This window comes from Medicago truncatula, chromosome 7, assembly GCF_003473485.1.
Source record: "Medicago truncatula cultivar Jemalong A17 chromosome 7, MtrunA17r5.0-ANR, whole genome shotgun sequence".
Lineage (NCBI taxonomy): Eukaryota > Viridiplantae > Streptophyta > Magnoliopsida > Fabales > Fabaceae > Medicago > Medicago truncatula.
Genome location: NC_053048.1, coordinates 23,245,044 through 23,264,365, shown reverse-complemented (window position 1 = coordinate 23,264,365; position 19,322 = coordinate 23,245,044). Strand labels below are relative to the sequence as shown.

Genomic DNA, 19,322 nt, shown 5'->3' with positions numbered 1-19,322 from the left:
ATGACATGTACGCAAAGGATCGTTCTTATGCCAGTGGATTGGTTTCTGTAAAAGGTATGGAAAAACAACATCTTTTGGTCGATTTTTTTTGGTTAAATTCGTTTATCCACGAGGTTAAATAAAATTATCAACATATTTTTTGAGTCTGCTTGACGATTTGATGACAGTGCAAGGCAATGCTGGGCCAGATGTTGACGTTGCTGTTCGCAAGGATTTGGTGAATCTTAGGACATTTCATATGGAATATGATACATGCAATGTAAGTTGTTATCAGTTTCAAGTGCATATTAATTTATCTGCTCTGTGAGTATCTCTATACATGTTATAATTCAATGTCGTCTAATGTTTATGTAGAAAAAAGGAAGACTTCCTGCTTGCTTCTCAAGGCTGTTTGGTTTAGAAGTTGCACCGTATGTGATGTTTCGTGATCGAAATGATAATGAGATTGAGCTTGCTGTGGAGAAAAAGAATGGGAAGGTTTATTTTGGACTTGGGTGGGAAGTGCTGCAGCGGTTTTGCAAGATCGACGACGGTACATGGGTTACCTTTGTTATGCAAATCGCCACCTCTTTTTGGTTGAGCTTCAAAGCATGCACGGTGAAGAGCTGAGATATCCTCACTTTAGCCCTCCACAACACATTCTTCTTCAAACCCAAAGTGCCCAAGACTATAGAAATTCATTCGTACGCTACGGATCCACGACTCATTTTCTTCCCACAGTGTTTAGTCATCTGATTGTGAAGGAGTTATCACAGGTTGATGTAATAGCAGGAAGATTGGTATGTTTATGTTTGTTATTCCTTAGTGTAGTTTGTACTTTTTAATATAGATTATCATTTGTAATGTTTGATTTATGTTTATAGAAGTTGGGGTGGCTAGGATTTTGTCAAGCTGCTTTACCATCTCAGCGCACTGAATTGACCATTGTTGATTACCTTGGTTATACCTGGAAGATAACCATGAATTTCTAACATGACGAAGGTGTCTTCGGCATTTTTACTGGACAATGGCAAGCTCTTGCTGAAGCAAGCAAGTTTACTCCGCGTCATGTTATAAGGTTGGGTGTAACTGGTGAGGCTAACAACAGGGTAATGTATCTTTGTGCTCCTCCGATGTTGGTATTGAGGAAAACAATACAGCCTTCTGCTGGTGCAGCTGAAGGGGGTGCAACATATCAAGTTGTTGAGTTTTTCTGGAGAAACTGAGTGTTCTTCCTGTTGGCATCGTTTCATCGTCAAAGGGAATGTAGTGTTGTGGTCGTCTTTGTTTATTGTTATTTATCATGTGGATTTTACTAAGTTGTGGAAGGTCTTGGTTGTTATCAGTATTACAGATTAAACAAGAGAACATGTAATAAATAATTTGCATGCATTGATAGGATGTGTCCTTCATGTAAGATGTCATGATATATCACCTCTACCATTTGTTCTTCCATAGAAAAAGTTAAGAGTAACGATTCAATGAAATGGTTAAATGTCACATAAGAAGTTTTTTCTGTCAGTGTTGAAAGATCCTCACATGATCTCAATGATGATAGTTGAACTTCTTATTTGAATGATGCATGTAGAAAAGTGGTTGGATAGAAAGAACCTCCTATGCTGCAAATTTTACAGGTGTAAACATTTTAGGGCATTGGGAAAAACTGACATCTTCATTTGGATCTTTGGCCTCCACTTTGTAAATGTCATCATAGCTATTGTTTGTTTTCCTATGCAATGATGTCGATTCCAAAGTTCTTATTGAACAAGTCCACCATGTCGGGTTGTGGGTGGTTTCAATTTTAATTGTGACAATCTCTTTACTGCTACATTATTAATACTATGTCATGGAGAGAAGATTAAAGTTAAACCATCTTTAAACTTAATTGTGGCATTAAGGCAATGTAACTACCCACATAAATTCCATCTGTCAAAGTTTAATATCATTAAAAAAGGTCCAGCCTCTTCAAGGTAAAACAAGTTATTTTCTTCAAAATAAGCACCATCTCCTCGTGTTAGTGATGAATGTAGTGTGTCATCCCATAAATTAAGTTTTGTGAGGAAGGTTTTGATCTCTCATGTAAGAGGATCTTATATCTTTTGAATTATGTTCTGTGGTTAAGGCTTCATTTTTATGCAAGCAGAGACTTAGTCACTTATTATTCCACTAATAGGCCAAATTGAAATAATAGTATGTTTTAATGACTTTGAAAATGAAAGTGAAAGGGTTCGGTGAGCTATAGTTGTATGGTTTTCAACCTGTAGTTATTAAAATCTCAATGTTGTTGTTGTACAAAAATTAAAACTGGCTAAGTAGGCATGCATTTTACATTGGGTAACCAAAGGTTTAGGCCATAATGTTGGTTAACTTAACTTGGTGAGGGGAAATTGCCTTGCTTTTTTTTTTTCTTATATGGGTACGGGGGTATCGGGAAAACTTTTATTTGGAGATCACTGGCTGCTGGATTACGATCCAGGGGTGAGATTGTGATCGCCGTTGCGTCTAGCGGTATAGCGGCGTTGCTTATTCCAGGAGGTTGGACTGCACACTCAAGGTTTCACATTCCTTTGATAATTCATGAAGCTTCTTCATGCAATATAACCCCAGATAATGACTTAGCTGGCTTAATTGCAAGAGCAAAGTTAATAATATGGGACAAAGCACCGATGTTGCATAAACATTGTTTCGAGTCTCTGGATCGTGCTTTTAGGGATGTTCTCCAATCTCATAACAACGGGCGTCTGGATATCCCTTTTGGTGGAAAAGTAATTGTCTTAGGTGGGGATTTTCGCCAAATTCTTCTTGTTATTTCAAAGGGTACAAGACAAGATATTGTGCATGCCACTATTAATTCTTCCTATCTTTGGGATTATTGTGAAGTCCTTACACTAACAACAAATATGAGACTGCTGTCTAACACTACGACATCTAATTTTGAGGAGGTTAGGGTCTTTTCAGAATGGATACTTGCAATAGGTGATGGCAGGGTTGGTGAGAGCAACGATGTTGATATATCGCTTACCATACCCGCTGATCTACTTATACAAAGTTGTGGTGATCCAATTGCAGCTATTGTTAGCCATACATATCCAAACCTTCTTCTTAGTCTTAATGATCCATCCTTCTTCAAAAATAGGGCTATACTAGCTCCTAAAAATTCTATTGTTGATGCTATCAATGAGTATGTGTTAGATCTTATCCCGGGTGAGGAGAAGACATATTTGAGTTGTGATTCTCCTTGCAATGATACCCCTAATGTCGGAGGTCCAGATGATGTTCATACTCCTGAGTTTTTGAACACAATTACAACTTCAGGTTTCCCATCTCACAAACTGAGATTGAAAGTGGGGGCACCTGTGATGCTGTTGCGGAATATCGATCAGAATTTGGGTTTATGCAACGGAACACGTTTGATAATCACAAAAATGGGGACTTATGTATTAGAGGCAAAGGTCTTATCTGGAACTAATGTGGGACAAAAGGTTTTCATCCCTCGACTATCATTAACTCCATCTGATAACAAGATCCCTATCAATTTCCAACGAAGATAGTTTCCATTAGCCCTTTCATTTGCCATGACCATTACAAAAGCCAGGGTCAGTCTCTAAATCATGTAGGAATTTATCTAACACGACCAGTGTTCTCACATGGCCAACTGTATGTAGCAATGTCTAGAGTGACTTCAAGGGAGGGGTTAAAGATACTATTGTTGTCCGAAGACGGCGACGATATTGATTCCACCTCAAATGTGGTTTACAAGGAAATTTTCGAAAATGTTATGTAGATTGTATCATTTAAATGTGACTGACACTAAAGTCATTATGTCGATCTGTTTTATTCTGCTGTAAATGTTCTTTCCTTTCAATCAAATGCGTGTCTTACTATAATTATATTTTTCCTACTGAATCGACTACTATTCTGCGATTGCTATTGATATCGTTCTTTTTATGTCCCGGGCGATGGCACGCGTTAAAACGGACTAGTATCATCTCATCAACTTGTTTGATAATAATGCTGTTCGCACCCCCGTATTTGTTATTAACACACTCCCCCTCTTTTGACCACTATATGAATCCAAATCGTTCTTATCTGTTATTTTTTTTTTCCTTTCTTCTTTCTTCTTTGCTCCTCCTTTTCTCTCTCAAGAGGCAATGATGACATTGGTTTTGGATTGTGAATCGGGATGGATCGATCGCCGTCGAAGAATTCTCGCCGCCGGTGGCGTGGTATTCTTTGGATCGGGAAGCATCCAATTGCAGCCATTCATGGCGGTGCTTCTTTTCAACGATCGATCCCATCTTTGTTCCAGATCTGAGCCTCTGAATTGAATTGAATTAACTATTTTCTTGTTCTTGGAGTTATCTTTGATGCGATGTTGGGTAGAGTTATATGGAATGAAAGATGTGAATTTCTTTTTGAATTCTATTCATTTAATTTTCTCTCTCTCGTTCCATATATCGTCTAATCAACAAAGTGTTAATTATTATGTATACTTTTTTCCATGAATTTTTATTCTTGTAATATATATATAGTTAGAGATTTGTTAGAAACTGTTTAAGGTAGTTTCAAGTTAATTATGATTAGGTGAAAATTTGTTATGTTAATTACACACGAGCCCGTTTGGATTGACTTATTTGAGCTTTTTCTGACATTTGCCATTTTATGATATTTGTTTTTCACTGTTATACATTGGGGCTAATGAATAATGACTCAGTTGATAATGAATTGACTTAACTCTGCATGGGTGCGGGGACCTCTTTAGTAGGTGATCTGTGAGTACTCTCGTGAGCTCTCGAGTCAAACTCATCTAAACTTTTTGTAACTAAAGTATAATGTTGGTTCGTGGTTAAACCTGTGTTGATCATGTTCCGACTCCAATTTGAAAGCCACCTTTATTTAATGTGTTAACATATAAACGTATATAAACAATGCTTAATTTAGTTGTGTGAACTTTGCAAGAAATAAAAGCTTTGTGATGGAAATTTTAAGCATTTTAACATTGATTGCCTTGTATTGTTGTTAGATCAGCTTTTAGTTTCACTTTACTATGAAGGTAGTTACATATTATGTTATTGCATAGCATGAGAAACCGGGAAGAATTGTGGTTCCTTCAAACCTTTGATGGAGGACAAAGATTTAAGCTATCCTTCTTCCAACAAGGATGATAACAATGATGGATTTGCTTTGTTGTAAGGATTGTATTCATATTCATTTTTAATTGTTTAATATTTTCGCTAAGATAAGATTATAATGACAAAAATGGTCCGTGATTCATTGTAGCTTGATAAATAGTATGTATATATATTTCAATTACATATTTTTAGTGATTCACTTGAATCTGATTTTAAGTTTCTTGTTATAAATTTTCGCATTTGTTGTACTGAACTGAGTAGAATAGAAATTCTTGCACAACCTTTAAGATTTAGTTTAGCCTGGATTTGTTTGTATCAATTGGTTTTGATGAATATTTCAGATTCTCTCAATCCAAAAAGAAAAGCATTCATTCTTTTTCATCCCAATAATTGTGTTTGGAGAAGTAGGTGGATCAACAACGATTGCAACCTGTAGAGGTACAAAAGCATGTGCCGGTGGTTTCAATTCAACTGGAACAATACTCAATACATCACCAGGATTAGCTGGTAAGATGGAAGACACGTGGTTCGTATCGCTACATGGGCTTCCTGCAAATTGTAAAACCGTAAATAAAGTTTCAACTTTTGCTTTTGAAAAATAATGTCGTAGTTACTGGTACAATGTGCAGGAAGATCGTAGTTGCTTTGATCAAATTAAGTAAGGTAAACATAATGATATTATTACTTACTCATAAATCTGCTTGCAGTGGCTGGAAAATCGGCCACAATTCCACCAACCTTCGCAGTTTCAATGTAAGTAGCAATATCAACATTGGGATCTCACCAATAATTGAATGCCAATGACATGCATTCATTTTTAAGAGTATTGACGAATACGGTTAGGTTTGCATCTTTCAACTCTAAAACAACATTTGTTAATCCTATCAACTAGGAATCAGCTGATTTGATAAGAGTTTTTGGGAAGATTCACTGCTTCTGTGTACTTCTTAATTTCTTCCAATGTTTGTTTTGGTATATTGTCTATTTTATCTTGAATGAACAACACCCTTTTGTAAGATGGGATTTTTTTAAACTTGGATAGTACTGAAGTGTCGTCTGATTGGATGGGATTTCTTGTCAAAGGTAGCTTTCTCAAAGCAGTGGTGACATCACCTACAATGTCAAGACCCTTATTGGATGCAACGTAAGCAACATCCTGTGAAGCAAATAGAGTTAGCATTTAGCATCAGTAGGAAATTTTCAATTTCAAATACAAGTATTACAGGGAATTTGCGATGTTGCTCACATGTATGTTGATCAAAACTGCCTTTGTCTTGACCAATTCCAAAAATTGAGGAAGTATAACAAATTAAACGTTCTTCTTATTTACCGGGTTTCTTTGAAAGTCGTTGCCTGTAGGCTTGACCATTTGAGTTTATTATTGAACTCTTAAAAGTTTGTAATTTGAAAATGAACTATTGCTCTAATGAAGTATTTACGTTTTAACTTTTTAATCTCGGTCCATGTTAGGTCAAAGAGAAAAATCCATTTTTTGGTTGAAGTTCTGGGACATTTGAAGTTCGTGATATGAATTTAGTCACTACAGTGGTTTCTGCTATTAGATATGCGGTATTCGCGCGGAAGACAATTCCATCTTTTGTCATTTGAAGTGAGAAATCTATGATGTCAGTGCCATTGGTTATAGTTTGCTGATATGCAAGATCGGCGCTGCCTAGGTAACACCGCTTGCTCCGCTGTTGGCTCTGGTTGAAGTTGGTCCTGCAGAAGAAACCAAAAGGTTACAAGACTTGTTTATTTTTTTTTGTTTTTTCTTGTGCGCAAAGCACTCTATAATAAAATAACAAAATTGTGAGAAAGGTTAGAAGAGTGGTTTTCGTATTTTAGAAATAGATCATGAACTAAGAGTTGGAGATTTCCGGTTTGTAATCTCGCCAATGACATTTGATATTGTAGATGGGAAATCTGTGACAACCCCATCAGTAAAACCAGCAGTAAAATCATTAGCAAAACCAAAAGCATATACTTTTAGTCCTAACTTATGTTGCATGAAGTCCTAAATATTTGTCATGTTTAACCGGCAGCAATATGAATTGTTTAGGGGCTATGATGTCTGATGCAACTCATTGATTGTCATGAGATCCTTTACTATAGTGCCATATGGCTGTTTGGTTGTTTGGGTGTTTGTTCGACATCCATCGCGTTAAGAAGTTGAAAAATGACCTTAGTTGCCTTGTTTGATTTTCCAGCGTTACTCCTCAAGAAACCAATATCAGGAGACGAAACAAACTCTATGGGATAAACTATCAAAATCTCTAGAATATTATTTACTGTCTCTATTGTCTAGTAAGTTTTCTTAATGCTGCATTCTGCAACAACATAAAATCAATTAACATACATATTTTACATTAAAAAAAAAAAAAAAAATTAACATGCAAAAGAAATTAAAGAATGAACTGTGGTGCTTCATGATTTTCAATTTCAACAAAGAGAGAGAATAGGAACATTCAACCAAAATCCTTAGTGATGCTTTGCTGCTTAGGAGAGGTATCAACATTATGAACTGGGTAAGAACCATAGTAAAATCTGGGTTGACAAAATATGGCCTGATTCACTGAAATTCATAGCAAAGAAAATTGATGGTTGCTCAATAGGCACACCAAAACTGCTCACTTGGCTGAAAAAAGCAGATTGAGAGTCATGATTCAATCAGATTTTTTACACAAAAATAGTCGATCGAGAGGTACCATCCGATCGAATTTCAAACACAAAAACAACCAAACATGAATTACGACCTTATCGGAAGTGTAAATGAATTATCTATTGAGCAACTTTCAAGAGAATCTTGAGTTCAAAGTTCCAATGTTGAAAGAAAATTACTCTGTTGCGCTCTGGTAAGGCAAAGCACGAAAAAAAATTCTTTTTTTTTTTTTTTCTTTTTGAGGGGAGAACAACAATTTTCATATGTACCATTTTTTTCCACCAAATACATCCATTCAATCATTCATTCCGCCTTTGTACATTCATTATGCCTTCATTCAAATCAATTATAAAAGAAACAAAATAAAATCCAGGGTTAAATATGTTTATGGTCCCTATAAATATACCAACTTTTCGTTTTAGTCCCTCTAAAATTTTCCTTGAACTTTTAGTCCATATAAAATTTTCAATCACTATTTTTAAGTTAATTTTAGTATTTTTTTTAATGAAATTGTGCAAAAATGTGTAGAATATTGTAAAAATATTTCCAAAAAAAAAATTAGAATTTTTTGACAAAACATAACTTTTATATGAATTTTTAACCATAAAAAATATAAAAATTCATATTAAATTCATGTTTTGTTAAAAAATTATAATCTTGTTTGGGCGAGATTCTTATAATATTATGAATTTTTCTGCAAATTTTTATTCAAAAATATGAATTTTACATACGAGTTTACTTTAAAGGAGGGATCAAAAGTGAAGATGAAATTTTTTTCAGGGACTAAAAGTTGAAGGAAAATTTTAGAAGGACTAAAACGAAAAGTTGGTATATTTATAGGAACAAAAAACATATTTAACCCTAAAATCAAAATCATTCTTCATTCATACGGTAAAGTCATTCTTTCCAAAAAAAAAAAAAAAAAAAATTAAAAACAAAATCATTCAATTACATGAAACTGAATGTTAGCATAATCCAAAACAAATTTATTATTTACAACCAAAAGTTCAAAACGAGCTAATCATCAACTAATAAATTTGGTATGTAGTGCATACTACCTTGGTATGTAGTGGTTGCGATTATCGCATCCTCAATCCTCGTCATGACATCACAAAAGTCATTGACTGTATCACCATCATGTAACCCTTGATTTGCTATGTTGTTAAAGTCCCGTATGATACTAAGTGAGTCAGGTATATCTCTGACATGATCCTCAATGATTACCTCCTTATTAGCCAGCCTAGGGGGTGGTGCCTTAAGCCCCTCGATAGGTGACAATAACTGCAGGTGAAATACCTCACTGAACCAAGACACATACCCTAGTGCATACTACCTTGGATCCACCACAATCAGACACCACTAAGTCTTAGGTATGACGTGCAACATGAAGTCAATGAAATCCTGATAGGTAGGTACACCACGAGGAGGCACGTCCAGATGTCTGGGAATGTCCTGGACATGACTGTACTGCCTCTTCACCTGCTCTGGAAAGTGTCTGTACTTCTTCCCTCTATCGGTCATAAGCCAACTAGAGTAGCAATATATCTCCTTGAAGGGATGCACCTACAAATGATCATCATAGGGGATCCATTTTGACATCGTTCTCGGTCAGGCGATCAAGAATGCCTCTATAGGTCCCCAATAAAGCATGCCTCTTCTTTGGAGTAAAGTGGGCAACGCGTGTCAGGTCTGGAGTATAAAGGGGATTAGACGATCATGCAAATAAGTTTTTGAAATGCTCCATAGCCCATGCATGAGAGTTCAAACATACATGTACATTAACATATTATTATAAGATATACAACAAAGATAAAAGTGAAATAAATTACTACCTCAAGTAAGGTCAAGTATAAGCCAGGGTCATCCCACCCCATGACCACTCATGTATCCTATCCGGATCTCACATCGCATCAAGCCATACTAGGTCAATATGCTTGTTAACCTTGTCGGTGAATATGGTACATCCAACCAGAAAGAGCAAGAAAGCCCCCACACACCATTGGCTCTGGTTATTTCTCTCTTCCTCCCTCTCAGCTACATTCTCCAACTGAGTTTCCATATTGAGGTGCTCGTCATATATTCCCTTTAGGAGTGGAATATTTATAAAATCCCCAAACTGGTGATCACACTCATCAATTGCACGATGCTCGACAACACCAAGTAAAGGATTTGTCAGCAGGACACCTGTCTCCTCGGAGATCTTTTCCTCGTGATCCATCATATTCTCTTTGATATGGATATTTATAAGACACACCACATGATCCAGCGTTGAGGTCATCTCCCCAACATATAGATGAAAGTTGTTGGTCTCATCATGCCACCTCTCTAACAAAGCAGAAAGCATGAAACCATTAAGGATAGAAAACCTAGTATAAAGAAGTAGTAAAAGACCCAATTCTATATATGGATTCCAAAATCATTCAAAATGGACTTCTGGGTGTGTAAGTCTAGTAATCTTTATCCCATGTATGAGTGTAACTATGAAGAGTGTAACTATGAAATACCAAAAAAAAAAAAATCTGTTAAAAATATATTAACAAAAATAAACATTTGAACGATAAAGTAATGATATAATTATACTTACATCAATGTCATTCAAAATCTTGTAAGAGACATATTTAGTGAATGAAGGCAACCGACAAATCGGAATCCCCCTTAGAATAGCATTAGGTGCCGGTGAGGGTGTTGGTGCATCATGTTGTTTAGGATCCTCATGATGATGCTCAATCTAGTAATACTCCTTCTGAGTAGGGTCTTGGTAGTGCTCCTTAGTGGGATCATAGTACTGATCTTAAATCACATAATATTGGTCCTGAGACGTACCCGTCTGTGAGGTCCTCTCCCCATCATTCCTACGCCCATGTCCCCGTTTAGGCATAGGGTTCACTTCTTGCCTCTCTCTCTCTGCGTAAGCTACCAGTCACGGTCTCCTTTCCCAGCATGCGCTTGTCAGCCATGTCTACGCAACATAAAAAAATGAAAAAAAAATCAATGATAAACTCATTCAAGCATTTCATCAAACACTTTGAGTGCAAAATATATAATCTCTATTCATTGTGTTATTTCAACTTTTAAACTATCACATTGAACTTAAACCAAGTCTAAATAACATTCCAAGTCAAAAATGTCAATATTCGATCACAAATTGCCAAAAAATTCATTAATGTCTTCAACATTAAACACTAACATTTGTCCAAATTTTGAAGAAAAAAAAAGATCATATAAAATTAACAATGTGAATACAAGGGATTATGGACATTTACTCTTTATATTCTTGATAACTTTCTTGCCTTAGAAGAAGCAAAATGAATGGAGATCCGTTTGAGCAAGTTTAGAGGGAGTTTGGTGTGTTTTTGTGTTTGAAAAAAAGGTAGTTACTGTTCTAGAATAAGACCAGAATGCAACGAAAGTTAATTGCAGCTAGAAAAAGAGCGAACTAATTATCATTGGGGATATTAAGGTAGTTTCAGGGTGGTTGGGAGAAAAATTAGAAGCATATAGAGTAATTTTGAAGTTCAAATATGTAAAGCGAAAATAGAGTTGCTCTTCTCCCTTTCGTTTTTGCTCATTTCCTTAATTCAACATGAGTTAACTCATGCTCGACATTTTTCAGCATGAGTTAACTTACGCGGGCACTTTTAAGATCGGTTCAATCACTTTTTAAGTCGATTCAACCGATCTTAAAAGTGTCAACGCTGAAAAATGCCGAGCGTGAGTTAACCCACATTGAATTAAGGGAAGGAGCAATTTTGAAAGGGAGAAGAGTAATTTTCAAGAGAAAATATAGTTTGATTCACTATGGATTCTTTAGGGCCAAATCCTAAGACAAAAAAGCCCAATAAGATATCTACTCTAGAGGTGGACGACAAAAAAACATGGGCCAAAAATTGATATTTAGACTTCTGAAATTGCTCACAGACATCTCAAAATACCCTTAATATCACCATCGGAAGTTAACTGTCATTCTGTCTTCAACGATAATTAATTATCGTTTGCTCTTTTTTCTATGACACTTAAGTGTCGTTGCGTTTTGGTCTTATTACACCATAATAACAACAACCCGCAATTCTATTTCAAACACAAAATCACACCCAACTCCCTCAAACCAATCTCCATCCAATTTCTTTCTTCAAGACAACAATATGGTATATTAAAGAGAAATTGTCATGTACCTTTAAAGAGATCATTAATACAAGCACTAATATGGTATATTAGATGAATAATTAAGAATAGAACAATTAAATTAATTTTTTAAGAAGAGGTTCAATCCACCACTCGTACCGATACTATTAACAACAAGACAACAATCATAACCAGGAACTTAAAAAAATATCATTAGTTTTATTTCATTAATATTGTTTTTGTAATGAAATTTTATTAATATTGTTAATTAACTGATCAATAATTATTATATGAAATATCATTAGATAAATTTAACAATGAGAAATTCATAGAGTTGCCATGGGTTTAGTTCGATGTTTCGATCTCCACTTCTAACATAATACTCACAATATACACTATCAACATTGACTATTTATAAAGAAAAAATAAATAAATTTAAATAGTAATAAAGCAATTATTAACAACAACTAAAACTAGTTTTATTTTAGGATTAAATATGATATTAGTCCTTGTAATTTGGGTCGGTTTTGAATTTCGTCCCTGTAAAAAAAAACTTTGAATTACATCCCTGTAAAAATTTTTTTGATTGAAAAAGGTCCCTGGCCCCACATTTTTTTGATGTGGCATGGTTTTTGCCACGTGGCAGTTGCTGACTGTGCAACTTATGCCATGTGGTGCTGACGTGGCATGCCACATAATATTAAATTTTTAAAAATAATTTTTAAATTCTAAAAATTGTTTTTAAAATTTTAAAATATAAAAATAATTAAAAAATCTGAAAAAAATTTAAAAATATTAAAATAATTTTCTGAAATTATTTTTATCATATAATTTTCAAAAAAAAATATTTTTTTAAAATTATAAAATCTGAAATTTCTGAAAAAAAAAATGAAATGCTTTTTTTAATTTTTTTAAAATATGAAGTAAAAAATATAATTTTCAAATTAAAAAAAATTAATGGTAAAAAATTTAATTTTAACAGTTTTTTTTTTTCGATTTTTTTAAATGATTTTTGAATTTATTTTCAGATTTTTTTATCTTAAAAAAATAATTTTCAAAACTTTAAAAATAATTTTTTAATTACGTGGCATAAGGCGCACAGTTAGCAACTGCCACGTGGCAAAACCCATGCCACGTCATCAAAAATGTGGGGCCAGGGATCTTTTTCAAACAAAATTTTTTTTACAGGGATGTTTTTCAAACTTTTTTTTTTACAGGGACGAAAATCAGAACGGACCCAAATTGCAGGGACAAAAATGATATTTAAGCCTTTATTTTACGTTTATATGTTTTTTAAGGTGGATTTATTTTATATTTAAAACAAGTAAAATCAATATTATTGTAATATGAAATGTCAACAGTCAACACATTTGAAATTCTTTTTATAAATGGAACCAGTATTATATTTTGACCATCTTTCTTTCAAAAAAAGTTTGACCAATATACTTTGACCGAAATTTAATTAGAGTAGTTTTTTTATTGACCAAAAAGACGGGGTAGTTAATTACCCCAATAGAATTAATAATTATTTTAATAAAGTTAATAATTATTTTGACTAATAAGGTCACATTTACTTCCTCCGTTTCAAAATACATGTCCAAGTCAACCACTTCACATATGCCAATGCACAATTTTGACCGTTAATATCTTTAATTATCTAAAGTAAAAGATTATAAAAATTTAATATTTTGAAAATATTTGTCGAGACAAATCAAACAACATCTTACATGCTAATATTTGTATTTATACATTAGTTAAAAAATATGGTCAAAGTAAGTCAAGTGAATAGTGCACATTGCAAAAGTTGGACATGTATTTTGAAACGGAGGGAGTATTAGGTACGGCTCTTTATATCCTTATTAACGAGACTCTTTAAGAAAAGAAAAATCTGCACGATAATTAATGTGCGTAATTTGTATATGATTATCAATAAATAACTTTTTGGTCTTTCAAAAGAAAATAAATAACTTTTTGAGTCATGCCTTTTTCAAGCGGATTAGTCATAGACCTGGTAGCTTATGGGGTCAAGGATTCATTAGTCGAACCATGAGTTCATTCTTTGAACCGCATGGCGGAATCATATATAATAATTATAATATTTCACACTTAAAAAAAAAATACTAATATTGATTGATTTATATTTTCCGAAAATTTCCTTATAAATAGGACAACGGGAGGGAGTATCTTATTAGTTGATCATTGCCCTTAAATTTATAAAGTATCCTATTTTTTTGGAACACACAGTTGTTCGACAAAGATTTATATGCGTGAAAAATGTTTGATTTTTTGTAACTGTGGATATATTTATCAAAAGTTAATTTACTTTAATACACCCTCTGGTTAGATTCATTTATTAAATGATGTATGTAGTCTTTATTATAGACTACATACATCATTTAATAAATGAATCTAAAAATTAAACTTTTGCTTATATTAGTGACCGGAGGGTGTATTTTGCAAAAAGAAACTTATTTATATTTATGGACTCAGGTTTCAAAAAATCTATATAATACACATGCAAGTCCTGGATCTTAACAACTATATAAGGTGAAATTCTTTTTTAAAAAAAAAAAAAAAAAAACTCTATAAGGTGAAATTATACACAATGGCTTCACGTTTGCATCAACTTTTTCTTCTTTTCTGCATTTTGTGCATTGCTTTAGTTTTGGTTCCAGCAGGTAATGAAATAATTCTAGTTTTATATTTTTAGTTTTCTTTTCAATTTGAAATTTACCAAACCAACATAGAAATTGATTACGTTTCATCAATATATTCATGTTTTCTTCAAGTTTTTGCAAAATAGTAGTACACATTTTTTTTTGAACTAGTTTGGTGAATAAAAGTCACCCTTAAAACGAATAAGTGAAATTTTGAGGGTTCGAATCCCAGTCCTTGTATACTGCAACGTCCTTGTCAATTGAGCTATACTCACAAGGACTATTGTCACTATTTCTAAGATCAATGATATTGATTAACTTTCTTTTGATTGTAGCAACTGAGACTTTTCAAGAGCCTCCAGGAATGACAAACTGTGGAGAAACAACATGTGCAAAGGGTGATGGAGTCTGCTATAAATCTTGCATAGAAGAGGGCTTCAATAGAGGTGGTGAATGTTTATTTCATAACAATCATGAAGATGAGATTTGCTGTTGTTACAAGAATGAGTCATCATTCTCTCCAAATTACAACTTGAACTAACTTTTGTAGATGGTTTTATTGAAATAATAGTGAAAATAATATTACATTAATTCACTTTCTGTACTCGTAAGCATAACTCAACTGATAGAGACGATACATTGTTATATAAAAGAGTTGGGGTTCGAACTCCTAACACCTTATTTATTCATTTTAAAAAGTGAATTTTAATCCCTAGATTACTTAACATTTTTTTTGACTCGTTCTTGCATATCGATAATCTTTTGTGTGTAATTTGCAATGAGGCACGTTTACGTTTGTTTTATATTTTTTAAAAACACAAACAAAAATATATGTAAACTAGTTAGGACACCCGTGTCAAACACGGACTAGACTGATGATTATTTATTTTTATTTAATAAACATTAATTAAATGAAAAATTCATTATTATTATACACAATATATCAATAGCATGTATTGTTATTGTTTTATTAATTAAACATTGTATATTAATTCTAACGCGTATATATTTATTTGGATTTTCGTATTGCTAAACAACAATAATGTAACACTTAAATAGTAATCTTTAATGCCGGAAGATCTGACACGGATAAATAAAATCAAGCAGTTATTTTTAATATGGATGTTATTGATAATAAATAGATTAATCCAAAAAAAAAAAAAATTGATGACGGAGATATGAGTATTTTTTTGTTTTCTTCCTATAATTGGGGTGTTGGGGTCTCAAACTCAACCAATGCATATACAATAAATCATCTCTACCAATTGAGTTAAACTCAGATAAACTTAATAAATTTTTCCGTTCAAAAAAAAATTCTATTTTTTTGGTCAATTGATCTCCATACCGTATACTCTTATCTTTAGTTTCTTTCAAACTCCATGATTTCTTTCATGCATATACTGGATTCAACTTAACATCTAACTTGAAATTATAATTATTCAATCGTGTAAAAAATAAGTATAACAAATAATGATAAAGACACCAACTATTTAAGACCAGCAAACTAGATTCAACTATTTTGCTCTTGCCACCCTTTTCTATATATATATAAACTTCCTCATAACACCCAAACTATTGAATCATTTGCAACTATTCTCTCTAGGTCTCAAAAACTCATTGCACATAAATTCTACAAGATTAAACACTTTTTCTTAGAATCACTTTGTTCTTTGAGTCACATTAATTTGCTAGGGTGCTAGTAGGGATTGTAAGTTGTTCCTTTCAAGAAAATTGGTTAGGCTTAATCAAGTTTCCAAAGTGAAGTGAATAATCTCATTCCACCTCCAAAGGTCTTCGGGGTCTTTCTAACCGTTCTTGAAGTCGAAGGGGATTCATTTACCGGACGTAGCATCAAAGACTTGAGTGAAGAGTTCGAAGGGGTGCACGGGTAATCAAGGATTCGAAGATTCAAGGACCACCAAATTCAAAGGTTATTTGAAGTTTGGGGGAGTGTTTGCATAGGGGTTGAAGAATTAGGTTTAATTTCAAGAAACTCTTGTAAACACATTGTAATCAACATTTGTTACTTAGTGGATGACCTTGGTGAATGTGTACTTCATCAAGAAGAGTAGACGTGGCTCTAGAGAGGACGAGAAAGAGCGAACTACTATAAATTATTATTTTAAGAGGTATATCTGTTATTGTAATTTATTATTTTTTCTTTTAATCTTGTAGATTTATATTTGTTTTATTACCGTAATGAACAATTCTTTTTCATGGACAAGATAACCTTAATCAAATCAACCCAATCATCACCGGGGTTATGGCAGACCAAGTAAACAGACCAAGTAAACAAATCCCTCACAAGCAGACCAAGTAAACAAATCCCTCACAAGCATTTCATCAAATACTTTATGTGTCTTTCTCCAAACACCCACATTTAGCATACATAATCATCAACTTGGCATATATATCAGAAACATATAACAAAATCAAACACTTATACCTGCAATTGAGGATGGAGAAAGATAGAATAAGACATAAACTGATCCAGATTTATTATCATTTTTCCTATTTTCCCCTAAAATCCAATTAATCAAGCATTTAAGAATGAAACAGAGGGAAATCAGAACCCTAAATACAACAACATGATGGGCTAGAATGAATGGTGTTAGATAGATATGTGATGGAATCTACCTGACTGAATCATGAGAGATACGGCGACGAAGATGCCAGAATCTGCGAGAGGGAGAGATACGGCGGCGAGGTGAGAGATGCAGCGGCGAGATGAGAGGCGCAAGGTTGTGATACGACTGCAACGTGAGAGATATGGCGGCGAAGTGAGAGAGATACGGTGGTGAAGTTGATTGGAGTGACGAGAGAGAGAGACAAACGTTGGAATACGAGGAAAGTAACAAGAATGGGTTTCTAATATTTTGTAAAGTAAATTTATTATTGAGTTTTTTATATAGTACTAACAAACTAGTTAAAAAATCTTCTAAAAAAACACTCAAGTAAAATATTTAAAGATTTTGAATGATGAGTGTAACGCTCCTATTTCTATTAAAGCAATTAAACATGCGAATAATACATTTATTCAAGAAATAGAGATTACGTCTTATTCAAAATTCAAAAACCGATAGACATGTATGTAAACCTCAACAGTTACAGCGGAATATAAATCAGAGTGATCAAATATATACATGCCATGAGCAAATAAATCATATCCAAAAGATAAATCTCAAAACCCAAACATCGGGTAGTCATCAACAAAATAATAATCCAAACGAAAATATAAACAACCTAATCTAGACCGACACGACAAGCCTAGATCAGAGCCGACACGACACCGATATCGGAGGAAGCTCCCGATATCCCAAGCAAAGACTCACCGAGACTACTCCTGCACAACGTCTACTCACCCATACAGGCAAGTAGACGGTTAAAACCACTGGGGGTAAGCATTACATTATCATAATCCAGATAATAATCAAATTCAATAATATCATGTACTTGAATAATAATAGTCATGCACAAATACTTATATCACAACTTGCTAGTTCATATCCACATATATCAATCACATGAATAATTATCCAATCATAAATATTCATTCACAACATCATTCATAGACAATCATTATCAACATTCATTCATCTCAATTCATCACCAATCACATAATTCACATAGGACTCATGCTATGATATGCACTTATGGACACATAAATGCATGCGGTACCAAATCTCAACAAGGTCGTCACCTCCGATGGACAAGTCAACATCGCATGTAAGGCTCACCTCTGCCTTACAATAATCTCGAAGTAAAAGAGTCATCCCTTTTACAGCAACAACGACTATGATGCATGGACATGTGTAAGGACTCGATAATGCGACAACAATCACCATTTCAAACTCAATATATAGGACAACACCCAATTATATTGATTATCTCCACAACATTGCATTATCAAGAAAACATGCCCATACACAATTAAATCATAGTATTCACCATCACACTTCAACATAATTATCAATAATCAACAATATCATGCAACATTAACTATATCATATAGTTTCACCATTTCAAGCATTCTCATATTCCAAGTAATAGGGAAAAACAACATCTCATGATAAACATCATATCCAAAATATAATCACTCCTTCATACAACTTCACTTAGTCATACAAGAATAATCTCAATAACTCACAAAACAATTTGCTAAAGAAACATTTCCGACAAAAAATCCAAATCATGTGGTAAACGGCCAACATTGATAATTTTCAAAGCTAGGCAACTTATTCAAGTTTGAAATCCTACAATTCAATCTTAATCAATCATATAAGTATGAGCATAGGCCACTTACGAACTATCGATCATTAGTTCAAAGGTTAGCCTAAGTTCGTATGAGAAAATCCCAAGTTTAAACATTCCACATTCCCCCCCGAAAATCAATTTTGACATGATTAAGACATTGTACGAACCTTACAAGCATTGCCTAAGCCCATAAGAACTGTAGACTAAGCTTGCAACTCCTTTTGTTCACCAAGACCAAGTTCCAACAATTTCCGAAAAACCGAAACGACACAAACTCAAGTTTCAAACCATTTAGAAAATTAAAGTTTCGACAAAGCCAAATGTGTTCCAGTAGAAAAGTAGGTGAAAACAACAAAAGAACACTTCAAAACGATCGCCTAGGACCCCTGCACGACTACCCCCAAGCACCCGGACACGGAACAACGTTCCCGTTGTCCTGCCATGGGCGCCTGGCGCTAGAGGTGCAGCGCCCAGCGCTCTACTACAGGCGCAACGCTCCGTAAACGCGCGTTTTCGCGT

At 33.9% G+C, this 19,322-nt stretch overlaps 3 long non-coding RNA genes across 4 annotated transcripts; 1 reads left to right on the top strand and 2 right to left on the bottom strand.

The window, feature by feature from the left end:
* The first annotated feature begins 4,057 nt into the window (after positions 1-4,057).
* Positions 4,058-7,208, top strand: LOC112416412 (uncharacterized). 2 transcript variants are annotated; one of them, XR_005642891.1, is made up of 3 exons: positions 4,058-5,677; positions 5,819-6,255; positions 6,582-7,208. It is a non-coding gene; the product is annotated as an uncharacterized lncRNA (long non-coding RNA). The 2 variants fall into 2 exon arrangements; XR_005642890.1 differs by having other exon boundaries at positions 4,058-6,255.
* Positions 7,209-8,685: 1,477 nt separating this feature from the next.
* LOC120576887 (uncharacterized) lies at positions 8,686-11,173 on the bottom strand. The gene is made up of 3 exons (XR_005642965.1): positions 11,034-11,173; positions 10,355-10,729; positions 8,686-10,263 (listed from the first exon to the last, which is right to left on the bottom strand). It is a non-coding gene; the product is annotated as an uncharacterized lncRNA (long non-coding RNA).
* Positions 11,174-16,838: 5,665 nt separating this feature from the next.
* LOC112416418 (uncharacterized) lies at positions 16,839-17,409 on the bottom strand. The gene is made up of 2 exons (XR_005642941.1): positions 17,187-17,409; positions 16,839-16,995 (listed from the first exon to the last, which is right to left on the bottom strand). It is a non-coding gene; the product is annotated as an uncharacterized lncRNA (long non-coding RNA).
* Positions 17,410-19,322: the final 1,913 nt, after the last annotated feature.